The sequence below is a fragment of the Cupressus sempervirens genome, chromosome 11, assembly GCF_028749045.1.
Source record: "Cupressus sempervirens isolate cs-2001-9-10 chromosome 11, ASM2874904v1, whole genome shotgun sequence".
Taxonomy (NCBI): Eukaryota; Viridiplantae; Streptophyta; class Pinopsida; order Cupressales; family Cupressaceae; genus Cupressus; species Cupressus sempervirens.
Window position 1 is genome coordinate 334,436,118 of NC_143128.1, and position 10,016 is coordinate 334,446,133.

Consider the following 10,016-nt stretch of genomic DNA (forward strand, 5'->3'; position numbering starts at 1 on the left):
AAATATCAAAATTAGTGGAATGAGAAAATGGGATGAGTTAGTATGAAAATGTGATGAAACCATAGGCGTGAACCATTTTTGAGCATCTATAGTTCCATCCAACATTTCCTTCATTAACTGAATGAGCTTGGTTAACACTCAACTTCCGTAAACTTTCCTTTGGCACCTGAGTGAACTTGGTAGGTACTGTCTTCTAAACTCGGAAAACTCTAGAATGCTTGTAGATATAGGAAACTATTTTCAATGCTTGAGTGAGCTCAGTATACACTGACTAGTAATGATATGACATTTTGTGTAACATCAAAGACAATACAATTGTTTCAATTGTTTCAACAATCTCCCTCTTTGGCATTGATGGCAACACAACATGTCATAATACAATGAAATTTTTGAGCAAGAATAAAATAAGGAACATATCCTTAGTTTCATTTAGATTTTCATCCATGAGAACTCCCTCTATCAGTGTGAACTCTTTTTGCCTTCAATTTCTCCCTCTATTAGAAAACTTATGTCTACTATAACTTCTTCTGATAGAAAAACTCTGCCTTTGATATTAGACTAAGTTCAATCTCCCTCTTTGACGTCTATTCTCTTTACAAAATTTCTATGGCAACAAACTTCTCCACAAAATTTCTATGAGATATGATAGCAAACTTCTCCCTCTTTGACATCTCATGCCAAAGACAATGTTGAGTGAATATCAATGTACCTCAAGTACTAATTCATTTGCAATATGCCCTTGTCAATATTGTACCAACTGGTTGATCTTCCACATGCTCTAGTTGATGCATCACTAAATTTCATTTAGTGAGCTTCAAATAGGGGAATGACCCCTAGCTTGATTCTTAGATACAAAAATGCATCCTTATGTAATGGCTTGGTGAATATGTCTGCAATTTTGCTCTTTTGTATTTACATATTCCAATCTAACTTGTTTATCTTGTACCAATTCTCTCAAGAAATGATATTTTATAGCAATGTGTTTTGTTTTGGTATGCATCAATGGATTCTTTGATATATTTATTGCACTAGTGTTATCATAGTATATGACTATTAGATCCTTGATCTCTATCTTCATACCTACCAATAGTTGTTTGAACCAAGCAATATTAGAACAATTGATTGTTGATGCCACATATTATGCCTTTGTTGTGGACTAAGAGAAACAATTCTATTTCTTTCTTGTCCAAAACACTAGTCTTTTACCAAGAAAGAATGCTCCACCACTAGTGCTTTTTTTGTCATCAATACTTCCTACCCAATTAGCATCAGTGAATACTTTTAAGTCCAATTTGCCTCCTATTTTGTACCATAAGCCATAGTCTTTAGTACCTTTTAGATATCTCATGCTTCTCTTGATTGTCATCATGTACTTTTTTTTGAGATTTGTAAAGAATCTTGCCACCATACCAACTACTAATGCAATATCAAGCCTTGTATGCACTACATACTGCAATTTTTTTATCATTGATTTGTATGTGGTCTGATCTACCTCTTTGGAATCATCATTCTTGGAAATTTTATGTCCAATAGATATAGGGGTTCCAATTGGTCTTGAGTCTTCCATTCCAAATTTCTTTAGTATCTCCTTGATATATTTAGATTGAGTAATGTAGATACAATTTTTCTTCTATTGAATCTATAATCCAACAAAGAATTTTATCTCTTCAAACATAGACATCTCAAATTATTCACTCATTCCTTTTGAAAATGCCTTGCACAAATCATCATTTCCTATGAATAAAGTATCATCAACAAATATTTCTACCAACGCAATCTTTTTGTCTGGTCCTTCTTTGATATACAAACGACTGTTATCATTGGTTCTTTGAAAACCAATTTGTATCAAGTAGTTATGAAGTCTTTCATACCAAGCTCTGGGAGATTTCTTGAGACCATATAATGCCTTCTATAATTTGTAAACCATGTCCATTTTGCTAAGATCTACAAAACCTTATAGTTGTTCGATGTAGACTTTCTCATCAAGAATTCCATTCAAGAATGCAAATTTTACAACCATTTGATAAACTTTAAATCCTATGTGAGTTGCATATGGTAGTAAAGTTCTAACACCTTCTAATCTTGCAACAGGAGCAAAAGTTTCACCATAAGCAATACCTTCTTCTTGAGAATAGCCTTTACATACTAACCTTTCTTTATTTTTGGAAACTTTTCCATTTTCATTCAGCTTGTTTCTAAATACCCACTTTGTGCTAATTACATTTTTATCCTTAGGTCTAGGAACAAGAGTCCAAGTTTTGTTCTTCTCTATCTGTTCTATTTCTTTATTCATTGCTTCAATCCGTCTTACATTATCCAATGCATCTTTAAAATTTCTAAATTCAAATTCAGCAAGTAAACATGTACCTTTCAATTTGCTTTTTGTCATTGTTCCATCTAATTTGTCTCCAATGATCTAATTAGGTGCATGATGCCTTCTGACATATCTTGCTAACTCGGGTTCTTTGGATTTGGAATGAGTTTCATTGATTTCATCATGAACTTTAGTATCAAGCTCAGGTCCCATTTTCTGTGACTTAGGTCCATTAGATTCAATTTTCTTTAGCTCAATAGCCTTTGACTACGACTCGAGTCCTTCAAACTATGACTCGAGTTGTATGTCTACAACTTGATAGCTATTGGAGATTTTGGGGACTTGGAAGGTGAATCCTCCTTTCTTCTAGATAGGTTTGGTAGGGAATCGGGTTCATAGTAAATAAATCTTCTATAATCCTCAAGCTCTTTGTTGCTTTCTTCTTCACTCTTTTCTATAAACTCATCAATTTTCGCATGTGCACTTTCTATGATTTTATGAGTAGAAAAATTCAAATACTTATATGCTTTACTTCTGTAGGAGTATCCTAAGAATATTCTTTCATCACCTTTGACATCAAATTTACCTTTCCTAGATTCTTTCAAGATATAACATTTGTTGCCAAATACTTTCAAGTAACTTATATTAGGTTTGTAGCCATACCATTGTTCATAAAGAGTTTGATTTGAGTCTTTCTTTAGTTGTACTCTGTTCAAGGTATGTACCACAATGTTGATTTCTTCCTTCCAATATTTGATTGCAACATTCTTTTCTATCATCAATGTTCTTGCACAATCCATGATGGATTTGTTTCTTCTTTCAGCTATACCATTCTATTGAGGTGTACTAGGGGCTAATACTTGTCTTTTAATTTCTTTTTCAATGTAGAATTTATTGAATTCATTGGAGATGAATTCACCACCTCTCTTTAATCTCAAAAATTTCAACTTTTTTCTAGCTTCTTTTTCTACTCTTGCACACCACTTATTTTTTGGAAAATTTCTAATTTTTCTCTTAGATACTTTAAAATCATCATTCTAGAATAATCATCAACAAAAAGAATGAAGAATTTTTATCTACTGTAACTCTCTATTCCAATTGGTCCACATAAGTTTGTATGCACAAGCTCTAAGACTTCTTCAACATGATAGTTCTTGCTTTTGAAACTAGTCTTTCCCATCTTACCAATTTGACAATTTTTGCATAGACCCATATCAGGTTTCCTCAAGCTTGGAATACCTCTTACTCTTTTGTGTTTGCTTATCTTAACCAAATTATCAAAGTTTACATGACATAATCTTTTGTGCCATAACTAACTTTCTTCTACTTGAGCAATAAAACATGAATTCTACTGATGCTTGACAAACACAAAAATGTTATAACTTGGTAAACACTGAAAATGCTCGAAAAATATTTAACATGAAAAAATTAAGATGTTATCTGTGATTACCATTACTTTAATTTAGTGGAAAACATATAAGAGAAAATAGCATGAACACATTTGACACCAAGACTTAACATGGAAACCCAATTTGGAAAAAACCACCAATTGCAACTAGTTACTGTTTCACTCTTCTAAAGTGAGCCCTATTAGGAACCAACCTTGTTAAAGGTTACAAAACACACTAATAGGTGTGACCCTATTAGAGGATTTAATCACCCTATTAGGAGTTTCCTTGTTAGAGGTCTTTGGACAATTGAATAGAAATGTCACTTTATTAGAGGATTTACAAATAGTTGTTAAGCCAACTCTATTAAGAGATTTAGATCACTACTACAATGGTTGAAGAGTAACAATGACATGACTTGATTTGGATGCAATTGAATTTTTGATTACATATCTTAATTATGGCTTGTATACTTGATCCTCCTTCATTGAATGTATCTTTTCAGCTTCTCAGGGATATTCTGCTTATCCTTCTAATTCACTTCCTCTTAGCATCTTCAATTATCTTCCATGTATTCCACACACTTCTAATCCTCAACTTGACCTTATATTTATATCTTTCATATTGTCAATTCAGTTAGAATACAACTTAGAATAATTAGTATTCATCTTCTTAGTCAGCTAGAACTAAAAGATAAATCAATTGAACTCAATATGCCAAAACAAGAAAATCCTTTGCTAGCTGACCTTGCTTGGTAGACATTAACCTAGAAATTATTTTCCCTATGTTAACCAAGTGAACTCAGTCAACACTGCATACTTGCAAAGTTCCTTTGATAACCAAGTGAGCTTGGTTAGCACTAGTTCCATCCAACATTTCCTTCATTAGCCGAGTGAGCTTGGTTAACACTCAACTACTACAAACTTTCCTTTGGCACTTGAGTGAACTTGGTAGATACTATCTTCTAAACTTGGAAAACTCTAGAATGCTCAGTAGTTATAGAAAATTGTCTGTAATGCTTGAGTGAGCTTGGCATACATTGACCGGTAATGATATGAAAGTTTGTGTAACATCAAAGACAATACACAATTTAATCAATTGTTTAAATAAACCCAATTGATGTTGATCATACTAAGTCATGAAACAAAGTTCCTCAAAAGCCTCCACCAAATAATCTTGTACTTCCTCAAAACCCTCCACCAAATGATTCACTACCCCCTCAAAACCCTCCTCAAATTGAAGATTTGATACAAGAAAATATTACTAAACTAAGGGGTTTTCAAGCCACATATAACAATATACCTACATTGGCTCCCATGTTATCCACACTAAACACCATAGTGGATAATATTGAGAAGCTTATCGATGAACAAAATGCTTCTCTTCACTGGCACGAGCAAATGCATGCCATGTTTGATGATGGGTTGGTCTATGATGAGGTTTTAGCCCTAAACATAACTAAAGATGATATAGTTAACCTTTTTATGAACCAAAAATTTAGTAAAAAACTAGAACATAAAAAGCCCAAATTATCAATTAAATGGTGCACAAATGAGGGCCTATGCATATGAACTTTTGGGATCATTGGTGGATAGTTTTTGACAAACCTGCACACAACAATTAAGAGGTCCCATTATATTTCATTAAAAAAGTTTATACTAAATTTGTGTTGGGCCTCAAGGTGAACTACTAGAGCATGAGGTCCAACATGTAGGAGGAGGAGCTCCTCATGATAGACCCTATGCCCAGCAAAAGAAAGATGACACTTTTGTCCCCCCTATTGATGTCTCCCCCCCTCATCTAGTGCATTATCTTGATATCATTGCAGAGGCTAGCTCTCAGACTATTAGAGTCATCCATAGATTGAGTAGTCTATTGATATCCCAAACTAGGTCATTGTTACCTCCCTTTGTTGATGGTATTGGTGTGAGTTCATCATTGGTGAGCTCATCACATTTTTGTGTGCCCCATACTTGCATAACCTACAAGAATATTTTTTTGGGTCCTATTGGTGATCATCGGAGTATCAGTTTCTATTTGAGGAAGAGGATACAATGCACACACATATAAAGACTACAAACCCTAATATGAGAGAGGAAGGGCATGTAGAGCCATGGGATCCTTCTATGTTGGTATGTGTATATATGTTTTTGTTACAGCATAGTTGATTTAAAGTTAATCTTTATAATAGAATAATTTTAACCTATACTAACTTACACATGTCTATGATCTTTAGTCATGTTTACTTGATGACTTAGGAGGAGCTCAGATAGGTTGATGATGTCATACTATCATTTATTTCATTTGGCCTTGATACATCTACGGTACATTATGTTGTGTTCTCATTTCTTTTCTATTTGATATCGGAACATATTTGGTTTCTAATATTTCTTTTCTCTCACAGGTATCACCTGTCAGTGGGGGCAGAATGTGGGGGTTGAGGCACAACCCATTGACAAGGGAAAGGTAGTTAGGTGCTTTTAAATTGATTAAATATCTATGCATTCTTGTAAATCGTTTGTTCTAATGAAATTTAATTACATTTTTTATTGTATAGGGCATGGCTACTGGTGATGAGTCTAGGCAGATTTAGCATCGCAGACCCTCTAGCATTTCCATTCACAATGAGAGCCCCATTGTATGTATAACTATCATCTATTTTTTATTTTCCATATTTTCATTAAAAAAAAATCAAAAGCGATTTCCATGATATTAACAATTAGGCTTTTGTATCTCATAAGAAACACCTAGTGCACATGAGGTTAGATGTCAAAATTTTGTATCTTTTCTCATGCAACCATTATTTCTAAAGGAGTTGACAAAGGTAAGTTTTAGTTTGAATTCTTTATTACATGTTATAAATTTAGTATGATACCAATTATAATGTTATAGTTTAAGTTGTAGATCCATATGACAACCATACTTGAACATATACAAGCCACAATCAATGAGGTTTGAGCATTTCCAAGGACATGTGAGAGGACTCCTGACCATCACAGGATGTTGATGAGAGAGGTATTTATGATGAAATTTTAAAAATATAAATCTTAATTAGAAAAAGTATCATTATGCATTTGATTAATTCAATGTTAGATACATAGAATCATATAAATTAAGTAGTCTAACTTTGGGTTTTCCTTTTTTGTTTACGTAGGAGGCATCTGATCCACCTAGTTCAATGAAGAGGTTGCATTTTGATGAGCTGCCAATAGCATAGGATAGTATAGCTATCATAGGATGCATCATGAGACATTTTGAGATGGCATATGCCACATTGTATACATAAACTTTGATATTATACACATTTTGATGGCATGATCAGCCACATTTTTTTATGGATCTATATATTTTGATATATATTTTCATAATTTGTCTATGGATACATGTATTTTGATATATATTTGCATAATTTATCTATGGATACATATGTTTTGATAGATTTTTTTTCAGTTATATTCACAAGGATATACATTTTAATTTAGCATAGTATTGTTCAATTTATTGTGGATCATGTGTATTGTTCATGTTTATGGAATATCATTCATTTTGATCATGTTTGTTATATTCAGTCCAAATGTACTAATTTGTGAAGAAAATTTTATCAACCTTTATTATCAAATTTTAATGAAATGTTTAATTTGAAATTATATCATATATGTTTAATTTTAAATGAAGTCTGCAATCCCTTAAGATGTCTACAATTAGTCAAATCCATGGCCAATTTGGGTTTAGGAGCCCATCTTTGGTCTTAGGAGACACTTCAGTATGTAGTGGTCACAAATGTTATAAGGGATTTGTGGTCAAAATAGGGGTGTCAATAGGGTTCACCCATCCATCCAGAGCTAGCAACACTGATGATTCGATGCCATGATCAATGGTTTGAAAGTAGGGCAATGATGCACCAATCAAGTGATGTATAATGCAAGTTTTGGCATTGGGCGAGATCATTTTGCCAAATCCAAAGGAATTGTGAACTCTCTAAAATGAAAGAGGTTATTTTAGATCTCAACATCACCATCATATAGCACTAATAGCCCTCGTGAGGTCTAAGTTACAATCCTCAAAAAATTGATCTCCAAATGCACTTAGAGCATCTTAGAGACTCTTCAGTACGAGGTGGTCGCAAATGTTGTAGGTTCTTTGTGGTTGGAACAAGGGAGTCTTTAGGGTTCACCAGCCCACTTGGAGCTAATGGCACTGATGATTTGATGTCACGATCAATGGTTTCAAAGTTATGTAGTGATGCACCAATGAACTAAGACACACTACAAGTTTTGGCATCGAGCAAGATTGTTGTATCAAATCCAAACAGAATGCAATCTATCCAAAATGAGAGAGGTTATTGTATACCTTGACATTACCATCTTGTCGAAATCAATGTTTCACCAATAGCCCTCAAGAGATCTAAGTTATTACCCTCAAAAGATCAACCTCCAAATGCACTTATAGCATCTTAGAGACTCTTTGGTATGGGGTGGCCGCAAACGTTGTAGGCTCTTCGTGGTTAGAGAAAGGGTTTTACTAGCCTTCACTAATCCATCTATAGCTAATGGTGCTAATGAATTGATGCCACAATCAATGGTTTTAGACTTACATAGTGATGCACCAATCAACTGAGGCACACTAAAATTTTTAGCATTGGGCAAGATTGTTGTGCCAAATTCAAGGGGAATGTGATATCTCTAAAATGAAAGAGTTTATTGTATACCTGAACATCAAAATACTATAGCATTTTACATTTCACTAATATCCCTTATGATCTCCAAGTTATGAACCTTGAAAGATCAATCTTCAAATGCTCTTAGAGCATCATAGAGACTCTTTGGTATGGGGTGGCCATGATCATTGGTTTCAAATTTACGCTGTGATGCACCAATGAATTGTGGCACACTACAAGTTTTGGCATCGAGCAAGATTGATGTTCCAAATCCACATAGAATGTGATCCCTCCAAAATGAGAGAGGTTATTGTAGGTCTCAACATCACCATCTTGTATCATTTGATGTTTGATTGATAGCCCTCACGAGCTCTAAATTATGACCCTTGGAAGATCATTCTCCAAATGCACTTAGAGCATCTTAGAGACTCTTTAGTATGGGGTGGCCATGAATGTTGTAGGCTCTCCATTATCAAAAAAAGGGTGTCACAAGGGTTCACCCACCCATCCAAAGCTAATGGAATTGATGATTCGATGCCACAATCAATGGTTTCAAAGTTATGCACTGATGCACCAATGAACTAAGGCACACTACAAGTTTTGGCATCAGGCAAGATTGTCATGCCAAATCCAAACAGAATGTGATCTCTCCAAAATTAGAGAGGTTATTGTAGATCTTGACATCATTATCCTATAAAATTTGACATTTCACCAATTGCCCTCATGAGCTCTGAGTTATGAGCCTCAAAAAATCCATCTCCAAAATCGCTTAGAGCATCTTAGAGGCTCTTCAATATGGGGTGGCAGTGAACATTGCAGGCTCTCCATGGTCAAAAAAAGGGTGTCACTAGGGTTCACCTGCCCATCCAAAGATAATGGCACTAATGATTTGATGGCATGAATGATGGTTTCAAATTTATGCAGTGATGCACCAATGAACTAAGGCACACTGCAAGTTTTGGCATGGGGTGACATCATTGTTCTAAATCTAAATGCAATGTGATCTCTTTAAAATGAGAGAGATTATTGTAGATATCAACATCACAATAATGTAGCATTTTATATTTCACCAATAGCCCTCATGAGCTCTGAGATGTGATCCTCAAAATATTGATCTCCAAACACACTTAGAGCATCTTAGAGACTCTTCAGTACGGGGTGGCCATGAATGCTATAGACTCTCCATGGTTATAAAAAGGGTGTTACTATGGTTTTCCCAACCATATAAAGCTAATGGTGATGGAAATTTGATGCCATGGTCAGTAGTTTCAAAGTTACATTATGATGCACCAATGAACTCAAGCACACTGCAAATTTTGGCATCGGGCAAGATCACTATGCCAATCCAAATGGAATGTGATATCTCTAAAATGAGAGAGTTTTTTATAGCCCTAAACATCACCTTCCTATAAAATTCAAATTTTCACTGATATCCCTCACAAGCTTTGAGTTATGATCCTCAAAAGATTGATCTTCAAATGCACTTAGTGCATCTTAGAGACTATTTGGTACAGGGTGGCCACGAAAATTGTAGGCTCTTTGTGGTTAGAATAAGGGTGTCACTAGGGATCACCTACTAAGAAAAATTTAATGGCATTGAATATTTGACACCACAATCAGCGGTTTCAAAGTTACACAGTGATGTACTAATGAATTA